At 42.4% G+C, this 19,676-nt stretch overlaps 1 protein-coding gene and 1 long non-coding RNA gene across 5 annotated transcripts in view; both read right to left on the bottom strand.

Moving 5' to 3' along the window:
* Nucleotides 1–19,676, bottom strand: part of LOC121400953 (interleukin-17 receptor A-like) — a 1,044,048-nt gene that overhangs the window by 964,486 nt on the left and 59,886 nt on the right. The window lies entirely within an intron of this gene.
* On the bottom strand, nt 1,209–10,837 carry LOC121401050. Its single transcript, XR_005966078.1, has 2 exons — nt 2,569–10,837; nt 1,209–1,527 (listed from the first exon to the last, which is right to left on the bottom strand). It is a non-coding gene; the product is annotated as an uncharacterized LOC121401050 (long non-coding RNA).

Below are 19,676 nucleotides of genomic sequence, written 5' to 3'. Positions count from 1 at the left end.
CATTCTCCTGCTGAAGATAAATGACATAGTTTTATGGGATCTCTCTGTACAGACTATGGACAAACTTAGGGGACTGTTCCTGCTGAATTGTGCTTAGTACAGGGGAATATCGATGCTGCCATAGTTTTATGGGATCTCTCTGTACAGACTATGAGCAAACTTAGGGGACTGTTCCTGCTGAATTGTGCTTAGTACAGGGAATACCTATGCTGCCATAGTTTTATGGGATCTCGCTGTACAGACTATGGGCAAACTTAGGGACTGTTCCTGCTGAATTGTGCTTAGTACAGGGGAATACCTATGCTGCCATAGTTTTATGGGATCTCTCTGTACAGACTATGAGCAAACTTAGGGGACTGTTCCTGCTGAATTGTGCTTAGTACAGGGAATACCTATGCTGTCATAGTTTTATGGGATCTCTTTGTACAGACTATGAGCAAACTTAGGGGACTGTTCCTGCTGAATTGTGCTTAGTACAGGGAATACCTATGCTGCCATAGTTTTATGGGATCTCTTTGTACAGACTATGAGCAAACTTAGGGACTGTTCCTGCTGAATTGTGCTTAGTACAGGGAATACCTATGCTGTCATAGTTTTATGGGATCTCTTTGTACAGACTATGAGCAAACTTAGGGGACTGTTCCTGCTGAATTGTGCTTAGTACAGGGAATACCTATGCTGCCATAGTTTTATGGGATCTCTTTGTACAGACTATGAGCAAACTTAGGGACTGTTCCTGCTGAATTGTGCTTAGTACAGAGGAATACCTATGCTGCCATAGTTTTATGGGATCTCTCTGTACAGACTATGAGCAAACTTATGGGCTGTCCCTGCTGAATTGTGCTTAGTACAGGGAATACCTATGCTGTCATAGTTTTATGGGATCTCGCTGTAGAGACTATGGGACTGTTCCTGCTGAATTGTGCTTAGTACAGGGAATACCTATGCTGCCATAGTTTTATGGGATCTCGCTGTACAGACTATGAGCAAACTTAGGGGTTGTTCCTGCTGAATTGTGCTTAGTACAGGGAATACCTATGCTGACATAGTTTTATGGGATCTCTCTGTACATTTATATTTATGGATATGGGAGTAATACTGCTGAAGCATTTCCTACAACAGAACAACACTGTCTGGATGTCCAATAAAATCTTTCTCCAAGTCCTAAAAAAAACTCAACAGAATAAAAATGGACAATTAAAAATAAATCAGTAATAAAAGGAAATTTATTATTCATTATGCTGCCACCTTCTCTTTACAAACATTGATACATTATTCGCTGACACCAACCTGGACCCTTCAATGCAGAAATAAGAAGCCTCTCGCTTTTCTTTTGGTGCTTATTAATAATTCAGTGGGCAGAAAACGTCTGCGAGGAGCATAGTTCTTTTTTTTTTGCTGGACTCACAGACGCAATTCCACGCTGTGGATCTCATTCATGATTAATGACGCTCTTTTTCCCTCTTTTATCACCTGTCGTCCCACTGAGACGTGTAATAAATCCTCCTTTGTGCAACGTCAGGGTAACTATAGGATAGACACATACGGACTTCAGAAAGGTCTAGTGTGCAACAGCATTGGGCAAGTGAAGCAATCAGGGGCTGAAGGCTAACTTTCTGTATATATGGGCAAACAAGATGCTTTCTCCATTGCAAATTTGCTCATATATATATATATATATATATATATATATATATATATATATATATATATAAAACATTAAGGTAACAGTCACCCTGCTATAGTTCCAGGGGTACCCAGGGCACAAATAAGCACTCACCCCAAATCTCCCCCTAACTGGTCTTTAGGATGCGCCCCCTTAGTTCATAACAAGGTTACAGATATATAGAAACATTGGGGTAACAGTCACCCTGCTATAGTTCCAGGGGTACCCAGGGCACAAATAAACACTCACCCCAAATCTCCCCCTAACTGGCCTTCAGACTGGGCCCCCTTAGCTCATAACAAGGTTACAGATATATAGAAACATTGGGGTGTCACCCTGCTATAGTTCCAGGGGTACCCAGGGTACAAATAAGCACTCACCCCAAATCTCCCCCTAACTGGCCTTCAGGCTGGGCCCCTTAGCTCATAACAATGTTACAGATATATAGAAACATTGGGGTAACAGTCACCCTGCTATAGTTCCAGGGGTACCCAGGGCACAAATAAACACTCACCCCAAATCTCCCCCTAACTGTCCTTAAGGCTGGGCCCCCTTAGCTCATAACAAGGTTACAGATATATAGAAACATTGGGGTGTCACCCTGCTATAGTTCCAGGGGTACCCAGGGTACAAATAAGCACTCACCCCAAATCTCCCCCTAACTGACCTTCAGGCTGGGCCCCCTTAGCTCATAACAAGGTTACAGATATATAGAAACATTGGGGTAACAGTCACCCTGCTATAATTCCAGGGGTACCCAGGGCACAAATAACCTCTCACACCAAATCTATATACAGTATAGAAACATTGGGTGGGATCTACTGCTCTACTGGAAAATTACTCTTTACCGAAGAGTAACCATGAAGCCTCTCTCTAATGCAAGAGAACACATTATTACATACCATTTATTTTTCTTTAAATCCATTGGTCATTTTTTCTCCATTATCTTCAACTCTAGAAGCAAAATTAATAAGAATTTTTGTTTCCTTCAATAGACGCCATCATCAACCTCTATCTCAAAGGCTTAACTTGGAGGCACTTGTATCTTTTATTCAACCTCAGTAACAATGTAAAGGAACACTATTACAGTTGCATTCGTTTTCTGCCAGCCACTGAACTGCTTTCCATCGCTTCTCCTGCCTTTAATTGAAACAAAGCCTGAACAAATGAAAATGGAGAGACTATAATCCCTCAACAGAAGAGCCACTGAAGGTATCAGCTGGGCCATCTCCAACATTCCTGCCGAAGTTGTTTGGTGTTTATTCGGAATCTGTCATGTCTGACCTCCTAATAGTGAATGGCAAGCATAAAACCAACCTGTAATTGTTTCTCTACACCGTCTCACCCCACACGCTCCCTTTAATTGCCTTACAGAATCAATTGGACTGGCCGATGATATGAAACTTCCAGCTGGGAGAAGTGTGGAAGGGAATCAGCGTAAGGGAGCCGGGCAGCTTCTTCTTAGTCAGCTGCCTTTGGCTGTTCGGCTTGGATGCAATAAATATAATGATCCTGGCAATGTGGAAATGCTGTCTCCTCGATATCATAACTCCTGCTTGCAGAACCTGTCCTGAAGCACTTGTTGTCTTCAAAGCTCAGCGTATAAGAGTTGGTAGAATCCTAAAGAGAAATAAGCCTGGGGGTAACCAGTGGTGCATGCTGATATTTTTGAGGACAGCGACCCACACTGAGCTGGCAGAATCTGAAATTCAGTTCTTTGCATGGTGTGTGATACAAGGGTCACGTATCATTTCAGGTGTCCTTAAGTCATATCAGTTTTGACCTCATTCTGTAGCAACTTTTAAAACCTTGTGAATTCTCAGTGTCTGGAATGTCAGAGGATGGGAACAGGGCAGTTAGGGACGTCCTATCTAATTCATTCCTGTAGAGACTGTGGCCAATGAGGAGATACATGGAATGGGATATAAGTAAGTAGCCCAAAAACTGTATCTTCATCTTAGACTGGATTCTAAGCTTGGGTATCTTCATCTTACATTGGATTCAAAGCTTGGCGAGTAGCATTTACAACCCTAGCATGGCTAGAGAAGACTCTTGATGTATTGGTAATCATGAATGGGGTAAACAATGCAGCATTTCTGCAGGACAGTCAAAAGCCACCAATAAGGGATAGTTATATGTGGTTCCTTTTTTAAGAGACAATAGTGTATGAGAGTAAAGTAGTACTCTAGAAAACCTGGGACCTCTTCTTACCCCCCAAAAAAATGTGCCTGAAGAGGTAAGAAGGCAGTTGTGAGACTCAACTTGCAATGGAGGTAGCTGGGGTATGCCACAATTGACTGAAATGATGGCAAGGCTATACGTTGAGACATTAGTCAACTCTATGAAGGTTCATCCAGGTCATGATATAGAGTATCTAGTAGAGTTAAGTCAATTCAACTGAAGAAGCTGGTTGAATGAGTGGTGAAAAATTCCTAACTCCCAAGTCCAGTAGCTTTTGACTTAACTCTACTAGATACCAACTCGATATCATTGACATACAGTGTAAACCAACTAGCTACATAGTTCAGTTCATCTCCTAGGTTGCCCTACATATTGTAAGTTCATCTATCCATGAGTTGAGCCCATATGTTACTTTCACAGATGACCATTACTGGTCTTGGTGATCTCTCCATTCTGCCTCTGATAGTAAAATGATATATTTGATACACCTGTATTCATAAAAAAGGATATTTTTCTCTTGAAGGTGTTCTCCAAAGGGCAACTAAATAATTAAAGGGATACAGAATGAGTTATAAAGCAAGGCTTGATATATTGAGCTTGTTTACAGAACAGAAAAAAGGTGTATGTGAAGGCATATGATTAATTTGGGCCAGTACTGCCAAGGTCAATACATGCTGAAGGGAACAGTTTATTTTCAGTGTCACATAAGTACATATTTGTGTCTTGTGAATGCGGGAAAGGACATATAAGTGTCATAAAATACAAGTTGTCCTTTTCAGCTAAATATTAAAGCTGTGATGGCTGATACAGGAGATACATTTAAGAACCTTTAAGATAATAAAGGTATAAGTTGATCCTAGAGGAGTAAAATGAATTTGTCAAGGTCTTAAGTTGTCTCTTACAAAAAGCTGAGGTTGGTCTTTCCCCAACCTGAAAATAATGTTACCATAACCATAATAACGGACAAATTGAAAAAATAAACATTGAAAAGCACAAAAACCAAGCACTGAGGAATCTTTCTCTAGCTATTGTAACCATAAGATTGGGTAGCTGGGTCTTCATTATTGTATATTCTGCCAAACAACCCAACAATCTTCTCTCTTTTTCAGTCACTAAGGGTTCTTTCTCTAGCTATGGAAGCCAAAATATTGGGCAACTCCATCTTCATTGTATCTCCAACCAAAGAACCCAACAATCTCTCCCCTTCCCTAAAGTTACTGGTCTGTCTGTAGCGACTGTAGTCAAAATATTGAGCAACTGGGCCTTCATCTTTGTATCTTTTACCACAAAACCCAACAATTTCCCTCTTTCACACACACTGATGGCTTTTTTATTGCTATTGTAGCCAAAATATTGGACAACTAGGCCTTCATAATTGTATCTTCAACCAAACAACCTTTGCTTTTTCTCAGTTATTAAGGGTTCTTCCTCTACCTATGGAAGCCATATTAATGGCAACTGGAAATTCATTATATCGTCAACCAAAGAACCCAACAATCTCTCACCATCCCTTCAGATACTGGGGGCTCTTTCTCTAGGTATTGTAGCCAAAATATTGGACAACAAGCTCTTCATCAATGTATTTTCAACCAAACAAGCGAGCAATCTTCCCTCTTTTTCAGTCACTTATTGTTCTTTCTCTAGCTATGGAAGCCAAAATATTGGGCAACTGTATCTTGTATCTTCAAACAAAGAAACAAGCACTAAGGGTTCTTTCTCTAGTTATTGTAGCCATAATATTGGGTAGCTGGGTCTCCATTATTGTATATTCTACCAAACAACCCAACAATCTTCCCTTTTTCTCAATCATTGATGGTTCTTTCTCTAGCTATGGAAGCAAACTTTTGGGCAACTGGATCCTCATTGTATCTTCAACCAAAGAACCCAATAATCTCTCATTCCCTACATTTAATGATCTTAGCTACTGTAGCCTAAATATTGAGCAACTGGGCCTTCATCTTTGTATCTTCCACCACGCAACTCAACATTTTTCACTCTCTAGCACACTGAAAGCTCTTTTCTAGCAATTGTAAACAACATATTGAGCAAATAGGCCTTCATCATTTTATCTTTTCCAAACCCAACGTTCTTACTTTATTCTCAGTCACTTTGGGCTTTCTTTAGCTACTATAGCCAAAAGTATAACCAGTATAGCCAGCACTCGTTCTCCCACAGTCACTGAGGGTTCATCCTCCCTCACATTGCAATCTATAATTTGTGTCTATAAAAATTTGGAACTTAAGTTGAACAAGATAACAAACGTGAAAATGATATTCATACAGAGAACATATTGGAAAATGTCAAACCTCCAAAACTGAAGATAAAAAAGATGCACATTTTTTCCTTAAAAACATTTAAGTGATCCATAAATTTCATATTGTTCTGACTCCTCATCCATCTAGTTCCTTACACCAAGGAAACATTTTCCAATAGAAAGGAAAACTCAATTTGAGAAAGTTTGTAGGAGTTTTGTAACCAGCGATGGAGCTAAGGCAAAGCTTTAAGTTCCCTGTGTATCTTTAAAAAGGACCGTGTTCATAATTCACCGAGACAAGCCTGATTTTATGACCTGGTCCGGTGAGACGTGGAAGCAACTGTTCTACTGGATAAAAGTATTCATGCCTTATTTTGATCTTCCCTGGCAGACGTTCTGAGATAGAGCCTAGTCAGCGGCTAGTGGACCTGCCCCTACGGACGGAAGGATTGAAGGATTTTACAGAACGTCTAATTAACTCACTACACGAAACTGCGTCTTTATTACATTGTGGCTGCTGAAGCCCTGCATTTCCAAAAGCCGCATTGAACTTGTGATAAAGTAAAAGTAATGACCCATATTGTACCTCTTTGGATGGGCTTTGATGCCTATGTCTTAACTCCACCATTTCCATTTTTCTGCACTCTAGGTTTCCACACTGAAGTATAAAGCATGGCAGGGAGATAGTGTACTGCTTAAAATAATCAGGAGATAATAATATAATATCTAAAATGTGGAATACGAGTATGAAGTTATGATCATACAAGGCATCAATGAATGACGTTCTTCACTTTATCCTACAGCAGCGATTCCCGACCAGTGGTTTGTGAGCAACGTGTTGCTCTCCAACCCCTTGGATGTTGCTCCCAGTGGCCTCCAAGCAGGTACTTATTTTTTAATTCTTGCCTCATAGGCAAGGTTTGTTGCATAAAAACAATGTCTACTGCCAAACAGAGCCTCCTGTTGGCTTCATGTCCACATAGGAGCTGCCAATACCCAAATCACAGCCATTATTTGGCACACAAGGCACTTTTTGCATACTTATGTTGCTCTCCAAAATTATTTTACACTTAAATGTGGCTCACTGGTAAAAAAAAAGTTTAGGGACCCCTGCCCTAGAGCACCAGATTGGTTCTTCAAAATGGACTTACTTCCATCATGTGACTGTTTATTGCACCCTACTGGGAGTCTTCCATTCAAGCAGCAGCCTATGACGTGCGTTCTGAAAACTTACAGTGGGAGGGACAGGAAGTCTGTGTCTCAAGCAGTGGGTGGGACTAGAACACTTTGCGGCAACTGATAGGGGTGTAGTGCTAAGGGCACTATTAAGTTCAGAAATTGCAGTCAATTTCAAGGAAATAAACACACACACTATGGCTTATAACATGTAATACTTTACTAAAGAAAATGGCTATTGACAATCCTAAACGATACACACAATGCTAAGTCTACTATAGTGAATTAAAACCGTTAAACACCTAATACTTTGTTTTGGAGGTGAAGTTTACAGAAGTTCCTGAAGAGCTGCAGTCTTTGCACGAAACTAGAATCTCTGGGCCTCTGGTTCTAGCCACCTTCCACCCAAGATTACTTGTCCAGACACTTCAAAGTCTTCTGTGAGATTGTCCTTGAGCAGTCCTGTGCAAGCTTATTTCTTGGGTATCCTGAACCAATCGAACTCCACAACCTAAACAGGCCAACTCCACCTGTACATTAGGGACCTATCAGAACAAACTGGTGATCCCGCCCAATATTTCATTTATACTCCCACTTCAGTGTCTGAGTTGTTTTGGGAGTGAAACTAATGGACCAAAGTTTTGTTTACTGCAAGAAAAACTTGGAGCACTACAAGGGGAGGGACAGCAAGTCTGAAATTCAAGCAGTGGATGGGACTGGAACACTCGGATTGAAGCTTATAGGGGAGGGGCAGGGAGTCTGTGACTCAAGCAGTGGAGGAACTAGAACAATCTGATGGCAGCTTAAAGGGGAGGGACAGGGAGTCTGTGGCTCAAGCAGTGGGTGGAACTAGAACACTCTAATGGCAGCTTACAGGGGAGTGACATTGAGTCTGTAAAGAAATAGGTGGAATCGGAACACTGAGGAGGCAAAGGGAGACTTCAAGAATTAAAATTGCGATTTGTGGGTTGTATAAAGAGATGAGGTTTATAGAGAAGTGGGTGGGGTTTTGGATAGATCATGGGAGGGACCTTGTTAGAATTTGGGACTTACCAGACTTTGTTAGAATTTGGGACTTACCGGCTCAAATCGGGGGCCTGGCAGTTCATCCATGTTTTTTTCCAATAGGACCCTGTTTTACTTGTTAGCAGGGTCCACCACCCAGTGGGCTAATAATTCAGACCCCCAGCATCTTTTAGATCATAAGCTCTATGGACTAGGGCTCTCTTTACCTCCTGTATCAATTTTTGCATGTATACACCTTTCTATTGTACAGCGCTACTGAATATGTTGGTGCTTGATTATTACCTTATTAATAATATTGCTAAAAATGTTACAAAGTTAATGATTTAAAACAATGTGGGCCGGCTTTGTTCCTCCTTGAAAAACTGCGCAATAACAGAACCAAATAAAAAATCCCCACAAAATGATTAAGGCATAAAATGTTTGCTAATGAATTATGTATAATTAAGCCACTAATTAGAGGGCTGCCCTTGAATATTACAGTAATACGTTTTTATCCCCCCGTATCGCAGTTGTTGGGGGGGGGGGGGGGTGGAAGAAAAAGCTACAAATTCACTCTTAGAAAAAAAATGTCACAATGATTTTACATCAGCTTCTCTCAGTAATAGGAAGTTGCTGGAGCGTCGCACAATAGGAAATGTTGAGGGAGATGGGGACGCGCCTGCGGGGAGAAATTTCCTAGTAGACCGATACAAAAACATAATCATATGACTGTCTGCCGCTTTCCCTTTACATTCTTTTCTGTGTTTATCTCTTGATCCGCCATAAAAAGCACTTATTGGATAGGCTGCTCCTCTAAATTATGAAGGCCCCATTCAGAGCAGTCGGCGTTTTCCTAGCAAAATGACAGGGATCAGCCAAATCCTCTCCAATACTGTATGTCTTCTCTCATCCATGACTAAAACAGCACCATTCTTTGCTTTTCCTTAAAGGAGACCTAAAGCCTTGAAAAGTAAATCATGAATCATTACCCTTATTTTTGAATCCCTAGATTGGTGCATCTCTGTTGAGCTTTAAATGAAGACCCGATCATCTGTTTTACCCGCGTGGAACTCTCAGAAGCCATTGACGAGTCATGCCCAACAAGAGATGGGTCAAAGCTTACTAACCATTTCAAATTCTTGCTCACCCGGGGAACAGTGTAGAAGGAGGCCCTGCCTTTAACATCACAACAAAACGTATGGTGACACAACTCAAGGTGCTAAACACAACCATCAAACCCTTACTATATATACGGCAGTGTCTGCAGAACTAGATTTTCTTCTTCTTGGCTATACCTGAGAGACACCTGACACCTGCAAATGAAGAAGCCCTTCCGACTCTTATAATGAACCAAGAGAAAAGATGGGACTGCAGATAAATCAGATGAAGACAAAGGTTGTGACAGCAGGAAGGACAGCTGGGTTTAGAGTAGATGGTGAAGAAATAGAAGTCATAAGGAGGTTTTGTCTCCTTCAATCAATCATTAATAACAATGGATGCGGCATTCAAAGCCCAGGTAGAACCAGGACAAATCGCCTAGAAACGGTCTTCAACTACCCAACCGTAGAGCAGAAATGTCCATGCTGAGATACTTTCCATTACGTTATACAGATATGAATGTTCAATGAAGAAGCAGAACAGGAAAAGTATTGATGCCTTTAAAAGTTGAGTGTGGAGATGACTTTAGAAGATAGTCTCGGTGGAGAACAAACAAGTGGATCCTTGACCAAATCAAACTTACTTTGCGATTGAAGCCCAAAAATACATATGAAGGCTTGATTAGGAGCCCCAGGATATTGGAAGAGACAAAAATGCTAGGAGAATTGAAAGGACACCCTGAAGACTAAAGGAGATGAAAGGACATTGTGGAGAACCACTTGCTGGAGAACATCTACATTGCCTCCTGGAGTCAAACTCATCTGGACTGCACTTGAAACCATAATGTTTGGGCTGTGCCTAACATGCGCCCAAATATTCCCCAAAAAAGAAAAGTGTGTGTGTGTGTGTGTGTGTGTGTGTGGGGGGGGGGGGTTAATGCTGCTTCTCCATGTTCTGGTGGATCTACCTGTTGCACCTATTGACATTGAACCTTGGAGATACCACCAGGTCAAATTCTGTTCCAAAATGGCAACGCACATAGCCCTCTGTCCCTTGCACACATTGCAATACACTATTTGTCTATTTCGATGCAGTTTTAAATGAAATTTAAAAACCAGAAAGAACATTATTGACCATAAAGGAAGATAATTTACAGGCACAATTTGAAGGCAGGGCCGGCTCTACATGTCAGGAAAGAAGGGAAACCTTTCTCTTTATATAACTGATGATAAAACATAGGAATTGTGTCATGTGTCCACATGGAAAGTGACTGTGGAAGTAAATTTGGGTAAAGCCTATATTCTTGGTTTTCTTTTCAAGAATACTGGAAAATAAGTTTTTTTTATAAACACAACCTGAGGATCTACTATAGGCACCTAAACTCCCTACTATCCCACAGTCACACTGCCTTCCCAGAGACTATTATCCCACTGTTACTATAGGCACCATCTCTCCCTACTATACCTGCTATCCCACAGTCACAGTCCCTTCCCAGAGACTATTATCCACTGTTACTATAGACACCATCTCTTCCTACTATACCTGCTATCCCACAGTCACACTCCCTTCCCAGAGACTATTATCCCACTGTTACTATAGACACCATCTCTCCCTACTATACCTGCTATCCCACAGTCACACTCCCTTCCCAGAGACTATTATCCACTGTTACTATAGGCACCATCTCTCCCTACTATACCTGCTATCCCACAGTCACACTCCCTTCCCAGAGACTATTATCCACTGTTACTATAGACACCATCTCTCCCTACTATACCTGCTATCCCACAGTCACACTCCCTTCCCAGAGACGATTATCCACTGTTACTATAGACACCATCTCTTCCTACTATACCTGCTATCCCACAGACTATTATCCCACTGTTGCTATAGACACCATCTCTCCCTACTATACCTGCTATCCCACAGTCACACTCCCTTCCCAGAGACTATTATCCACTGTTACTATAGGCACCATCTCTCCCTACTATACCTGCTATCCCACAGTCACACTCCCTTCCCAGAGACTATTATCCACTGTTACTATAGACACCATCTCTCCCTACTATACCTGCTATCCCACAGTCACACTACCTTCCCAGAGACGATTATCCACTGTTACTATAGACATCATCTCTCCCTACTATACCTGCTATCCCACAGTCACACTCCCTTCCCAGAGACTATTATCCCACTGTTACTATAGGCACCATCTCTCCCTACTATACCTGCTATCCCACAGTCACAATCCCTTCCCAGAGACGATTATCCACTGTTACTATAGACATCATCTCTCCCTACTATACCTGCTATCCCACAGTCACACTCCCTTCCCAGAGACTATTATCCCACTGTTACTATAGGCACCATCTCTCCCTACTATACCTGCTATCCCACAGTCACAATCCCTTCCCAGAGACGATTATCCACTGTTACTATAGACACCATCTCTTCCTACTATACCTGCTATCCCACAGTCACACTCCCTTCCCAGAGACTATTATCCACTGTTACTATAGGCACCATCTTTCCCTACTATACCTGCTATCCCACAGTCACACTCCCTTCCCAGAGACGATTATCCACTGTTACTATAGACACCATCTCTTCCTACTATACCTGCTATCCCACAGACTATTATCCCACTGTTACTATAGACACCATCTCTCCCTACTATACCTGCTATCCAACAGTCACACTCCCTTCCCAGAGACTATTATCCACTGTTACTATAGGCACCATCTCTCCCTACTATACCTGCTATCCCACAGTCACACTCCCTTCCCAGAGACTATTATCCACTGTTACTATAGACACCATCTCTCCCTACTATACCTGCTATCCCACAGTCACACTCCCTTCCCAGAGACTATTATCCCACTATTACTATAGGCACCATCTCTCCCTACTATACCTGCTATCCCACAGTCACACTCCCTTAACAGAGACTATTATCCACTGTTACTATAGGCACCATCTCTCCCTACTATACCTGCTAGCCCACAGTCACACTCCCTTCCCAGAGACTATTATCCACTGTTACTATAGGCACCATCTCTCCCTACTATACCTGCTATCCCACAGTCACACTCCCTTCCCAGAGACTATTATCCACTGTTACTATAGACACCATCTCTCCCTACTATACCTGCTATCCCACAGTCACACTACCTTCCCAGAGACGATTATCCACTGTTACTATAGACATCATCTCTCCCTACTATACCTGCTATCCCACAGTCACACTCCCTTCCCAGAGACTATTATCCCACTGTTACTATAGGCACCATCTCTCCCTACTATACCTGCTATCCCACAGTCACACTCCCTTCCCAGAGACGATTATCCACTGTTACTATAGACACCATCTCTTCCTACTATACCTGCTATCCCACAGTCACACTCCCTTCCCAGAGACTATTATCCACTGTTACTATAGGCACCATCTCTCCCTACTATACCTGCTATCCCACAGTCACACTCCCTTCCCAGAGACTATTATCCACTGTTACTATAGACACCATCTCTCCCTACTATACCTGCTATCCCACAGTCACACTCCCTTCCCAGAGACGATTATCCACTGTTACTATAGACACCATCTCTTCCTACTATACCTGCTATCCCACAGACTATTATCCCACTGTTACTATAGACACCATCTCTCCCTACTATACCTGCTATCCCACAGTCACACTCCCTTCCCAGAGACTATTATCCACTGTTACTATAGGCACCATCTCTCCCTACTATACCTGCTATCCCCACAGTCCACACTCCCTTCCCAGAGACTATTATCCACTGTTACTATAGACACCATCTCTCCCTACTATACCTGCTATCCCACAGTCACACTCCCTTCCCAGAGACTATTATCCCACTATTACTATAGGCACCATCTCTCCCTACTATACCTGCTATCCCACAGTCACACTCCCTTCCCAGAGACTATTATCCACTGTTACTATAGGCACCATCTCTCCCTACTATACCTGCTAGCCCACAGTCACACTCCCTTCCCAGAGACTATTATCCACTGTTACTATAGGCACCATCTCTCCCTACTATACCTGCTATCCCACAGTCACACTCCCTTCCCAGAGACTATTATCCACTGTTACTATAGACACCATCTCTCCCTACTATACCTGCTATCCCACAGTCACACTCCCTTCCCAGAGAGTATTATCCCACTGTTACTATAGGCACCATCTCTCCCTACTATACCTGCTATCCCACAGTCACACTCCCTTCCCAGAGACTATTTTCAAACTGTTACTATAGGCACCATCTCTCCCTACTATACCTGCTATCCCACAGCACACTCCCTTCCCAGAGACTATTATCCACTGTTACTATAGACACATCTCTCCCTACTATACCTGCTATCTCACAGTCACACTCCCTTCCCAGAGACTATTATACACTGTTACTATAGACACCATCTCTCCCTACTATACCTGCTATCCCACAGTCACACTCCCTTCCCAGAGACTATTATCCACTGTTACTATAGACACCATCTCTCCCTACTATACCTGCTATCCCACAGTCACACTCCCTTCCCAGAGACTATTACCCACTGTTACTATAGGCACCATCTCTCCCTACTATACCTGCTATCCCACAGTCACACTCCCTTCCCAGAGACTATTATCCACTGTTACTATAGACACATCTCTCCCTACTATACCTGCTATCTCACAGTCACACTCCCTTCCCAGAGACTATTATACACTGTTACTATAGACACCATCTCTCCCTACTATACCTGCTATCCCACAGTCACACTCCCTTCCCAGAGACTATTATCCCACTGTTACTATAGACACCATCTCTCCCTACTATACCTGCTATCCCACAGTCACACTCCCTTCCCAGAGGTTATTATCCCCAATGACTTTGCGGTGCGTTATTAAGTTATTAAACACTAATGGCATATAAATGACACATTTGTGAGTTGCATATGGCAGTTTCGGTGAGTCCCCAATCGCATGGGCAGATCTGGGAAATCAGCCAGGCAGAACAGGAATATAGATCTGTTGTCAAAACAAAGAGAAATCTTTATGGCCAAAGACAGATTGTGCGATGTGCATCATTATCCATTTAGGACACGGCTACTAATGCTTTTTAAATGGGGTGTCCTTCCAAAACTTAATTTGAAAAAGTCCAAATTCTTTTAAACTTAGCAGAAAATCAAATTCCCATTTGAAATAAGGCCTCTCTGTCTCTACGGAAATAACGATTCTTATTCCAGGGTGACATTATTGACAACGCTCCATTAAGTAATTGGTCTTAATTAAGGCGTTTTGAAAATGCATTTTTTCCTAATTATATGTTTAATAATTGGCTGTCACCATTCAACGAGAGATTGGTGGTGTCCAAGTAGTATGGGGCACCATGATTTCTTCTGATGGCAGACCTGGGAATAGTAAGGGGAAGGGGCAATGGTGGGGCATCGCATTGTAATAACATTATAGAGGTGCAGGCTGCAGAGGATTCTGGGAGTGACATGGGGCACTTCCACAAATTTAGGGGATTATTCCATAAATTGGCAGAGGCGAGTTTACAATGCAAGAGGCTTGAGAGATATGTCCCTGCAAACGACTTTGTCTCGTCTCTGCCCAACAACAAATTAAAGTGGCTGCGCAATTATCCAGAGCATGTTATTGGATTATCAGCCCAGTGACACCATTAGCTGCTGAATATGATGACGGATGTGACTTATGTTTCTCCCCCGCGCTAATGAGCAAACAAAGCAATTGCTCTTCATACAGAGCCGCCAGCCAGTAATGAGCACCCACATGCTGTGTTCCCTTATTTATTCTTGTATTAGGATAGATATATGGATTAAAGATGGAGGGCAACATGATGGCCACTCTTGGGGCAGAAGAAAAATTAAGTGAAGGATAACCCAAAAACGAGGAAGGTCTACAAGTTGGGCAACTCAAATACAAAAAGTAACAGCTGCCACGTTGCCCCACTGGAGCCTTCTTCTTGCCCACCCTTCTCTTACCCTACTGTAACTATCATGCCCTGCTATTGTCATCTTCCCCTGTTCTCACATTCATACCTTATTGTCACCATGTTGCCCTGCTGTCTCCATCTTGTCCTACTGTGGTCATCTTCTTTTTCTTTGTTCTTGGTCTTGCCCTATTGTACCCATCTTAGTCCATCTTCATCCTACCCACTCTCTCCATCTTGTCCTGCAGTGCCCATCTTATCCCACTGTCTCTATCTTGCCCTACTCTGCCCATCTCACCCTACTGTCTCCATCCTTCCCTGCTGCACCCATCTTTATCCTACTGTCTCCTTGCCCTGTTGCACCATCTTACCCTACTGTCTCAATCTTGCCTTGCTGCACCCATCTTGCCCTGTTGCACCCATCTTACCTTACTGTCTCCCACTTGCCCTGCTGCACCCATCTCACCTTACTGTCTCCATCTTGCCTTGCTGCACCCATCTTACCTTACTGTCTCCATCTTGCTTTGTTGCGCCCATCTTACCCTACTGTCTCCATCTTTTCCTACTATGTCCATCTTAACCTACTGTCTCCATCTTTTCCTACTATGTCCATCTTACCCTACTGTCTCCATCTTTTCCTACTGTGTCCATCTTACCCTACTGTCTCCATCTTGCCTTCCTGCACCCATCTTACCTTATTGTCTCCATCTCGCCTTGCAGTAACCATCTTACCCTACTCTCTCCCTCTTACCTTACCATCTCCTTGCCCTGCTGTGCCTCTCTTGCCCTACTGTCCCAAACAATTTCACATGGGAAATTAAACCAACCTTTGATAAATCTGCCCCAGCATGTCATATACTTTTATTCACAGATATTAAAACTCTTGTTCCTACCTGAGCCTGGTGTTAAACATTATATCTGATGGGAAGATTATTTATGTTCTTGGAACATCCTATTAAAAAAACTGTATTTTTTATAAGTATTTTCTCCCATGATGACATTACAAATCTAAAAGACTGGAAGCAGCATTTGGTGGAGGAACATTTGTCTATTGGTTTTGATTTTGGACAAAATGTTTGCTGGGACTTTAGAAAGCAATTGTTAAATGATTTATTAATCTTTCGAGTCAGGGTGGAGATTTGTCCCCAATGGGGCAATTATTAGGAATTAATTTAGATAGAAGTTGAACTTGATCATCATGAGTCTTTGTTTGAGCTGTAACTACTGTGTAAGAGTAAAGAAGACATTCACATGGTCTATCATTCATTTCTTCACATCTTACTTGTGTTAATTGCACAGTCAGCGGAGAGATAGTTAAGAATGAAGCAATTAAAGTTTCTGGTTACGCTGACGAATAAATCCTATTAGTTTGGTCTTTAGGGGGGTCTTTAGCGGATCTATTCCACCCAATGATAGGAACCAACGAACAATGTGAGATGTGCTTTCCTAGTGCAAGACACTCAGGGATCAGTCTAGAGGGAGTCTTTCCATCCAAAATTATAACCAACTCTTGCTATCCCTACATTTTAATGATTTTCTCTGTCCTTGTGGGTGGTGGGATGGGAAAATCAAAGTTCAAAGCTGATAACCGAGGAGAGTATAAACTTGGTAAAAAAAGGGGACAAAGCAAAAGGGGTAGAACTGAAAACTAAGAAGGGAATGGCATGAAATGAGAGATTTGTTGGCCAGGTTGGGGCTAAAGGGGCTGAGATTTGTACATGGGATGGGGGGATTGAGAATAGAGTGGCACATGGAAATAAAAGAAAGAAAAGAAAGAGGGAAGATTTTTTCTGGGAAGAAGGTTTAAACTGGTCCTTGGGATGGGGAATTGGGGACCAAATGGCACAGGGAAAGAGGGAAGATTGGCTTATGAGAAGAAGAGGAACATGGAGGAGACTGGTCCATGAGATGGGGGGGATTGGGGGCCAAATGGCACAGGGAAAGAGGGAAGATTGGCTCATGAGAAGAAGAGGAACTTGGATGATACTGGTCCATGGGATGGGGGGCACGGGGATAAGGGAAGATTGAATCATAGGAAGAACAGGGTTGAGTCTGGTCCATGGGGGGGTGGGGAGTGCAGTTTGGCTTATGGGAAGAAGAGAAAGAGGGGTGGGACTGGAGCATAGGATAAGGGAAAAGGGGGCTTTTGCCACATGGGTAGAGGAGGCAAATGGCAGACTGGGAAAGCATGGCATACGGAGAAGATGAAAGACAGCAGAGGGCCCAAGGAAGCCACACAGTTACTGTAGCTATTGGTAGGTTAGGGTCAAGTTTGGGTTACATTTTTTTTATTCAACCTCATCCCCCCCCCGTGGCATAACGTGTCAAAGCTGGGACCAACAGCCAAAATATTTTTTCAGGGCCCCCACCACCTGCGATAACTAGTTCCCTTAGTCAGACTTACCAGCTTTCGCAAGCAGAAAAGGGTGTGGGAGGTGGAACCAAACAGCTGGGCGTAACATTGTGCCCCTCTGTCCATAGTAAACGAGCCCCAAGACACATAATTGTCACATAACTACAAAATGCTTTTAGCAGCAGCTACAAAAATCGCTTCCTCCTTTAGGGACATCCTTGAATGTGCAGTAAATAAGGTTAAAGAAATTCACTGTAAAACCCATTTTTCTTTCCAACCTCCGTCCCTCAGCCTTGTGCCACTTTGCATCTAGAGCGCTGGATTTATGGGGCAAGCGGTGGCCAGTGAGTTACGGGCAGCCCCACCAACTGCACATTTCTCCCCCTCCTCCGTATCTCCGGCTCACAGTGTTTTATTCATGGAGCACTTTCAAGCCACTTCACAAGGATTTATATGAGCCACAGAAAAGGCGTTTGCCGTCTTTTATTCTTGAGTCTCTTGATCGGCCTGGGAATAATGACCGACCTGATGGCTTGGGAATCTCGGCAGAGCAGATGGAGAAGGCAACGCGACACGATTTATATATCCGGCGGCGAAAGGCACTTATTAACCTCTTAATAAAAAGCTGCGTCTGCGATGGGTCATTTGAAAGGCAACTGCGACTGGGGAACAGAAGGGAAAAGCCCAGAGGAAACCGACTGGGAGAATTGCAAAGCATTAACTCAACAACATGACTCCCCCGGGACAATTGGATGCTCCCGTTCTCATTCATAGGCACAAACCATCGCTCAGAGCGTATTCATTGCAGCCTCAGGGGCTGCTCAGCTAGCAACAACTGTTGGTTGAAGGACAAGCGTATTCTATAAATAAAAAGGCCAAATATGTACAACTATCTTATGAATATATATCTATTGCCTATTTATAAAGAGCCTGCTCGTGTAGCTCTGTCTTGGGTCGGTGAATTTGCCAAAACATTTTCATGTCCTAACCAGTAGATGGCAGCCTTTTTATAATAACTGACGTTGACTAACCAAATACCAGCCAATCACTGACTGTCCCAAGATCTTTAGGAGAAACAAGGATGCTAAATAGTCACAGGCTGATTTTAATTAAAGGGGAACGATCGTGAAAATGAAAATGTATTATAAGCTTCATCAGACTGAAACTTTCTAAATACAATCAATTAAATATTCTGCATTGTTTCTGAAATAATCACATTTATCTTCACTATTCCTCTCTCAGCGTCTGTTTCTCCTCATTCGGTCTTCATGCAGCAGTTGGGTGTCAATGATCCAATATATCTTTTGCCTAGAAGATGTATCAGAGCTCACTCTATTAAAATCACCAGACATCACGTCTCTCTACATGCAGGATTATTTTGTTAGATTTTTATTGTACTGGAATCAGTTATTTGAGTGACATCAGTTAGGAAAGGGAGCCCCCCTATAAGATATAGTGGATTAATCATCTGACACCCAACTGCTGCATGAAGAGAGAAACTAATGCAGAATATTTAATTGACTGTATTTAGAAAGTTTCAGTATGATGAAGCTTATATTAAATTTTAATTTTCAAGAAAATTTACTTTTAAGGTGAAAAACATAAAAACATAGGAAAATTCCAGAAAATTTACATCCACATGGGGTATTGTACATGGAATTTGCAGTGTATTTATCCTGCTGTGTGTTCTGGGGTATTATACATGGAATTGGCACTGTATTTATCCTGCTGTGTGTTCTGGGGTATTATACATAGAAATTGGCCCTGTATTTATCTGCTGTGTGTTCTGGGGTATTATACATGGAATCGGCACTGTATTTATCCTGCCATGTGTTCTGGGGTATTGTACATGGAATTGGCTCTGTATTTATCCTGCTGTGTGTTCTGGGGTATTATACATGGAATTGGCACTGTATTTATCTGCTGTGTGTTCTGGGGTATTATATATGGAATTGGCCCTGTATTTATCCTGCCATGTG

Source organism: Xenopus laevis, chromosome 3L (genome assembly GCF_017654675.1).
Source record: "Xenopus laevis strain J_2021 chromosome 3L, Xenopus_laevis_v10.1, whole genome shotgun sequence".
Classification (NCBI taxonomy): domain Eukaryota; kingdom Metazoa; phylum Chordata; class Amphibia; order Anura; family Pipidae; genus Xenopus; species Xenopus laevis.
Note: the sequence above shows the minus strand (reverse complement) of the source record. Positions and strands in the feature narration are given on the sequence as shown.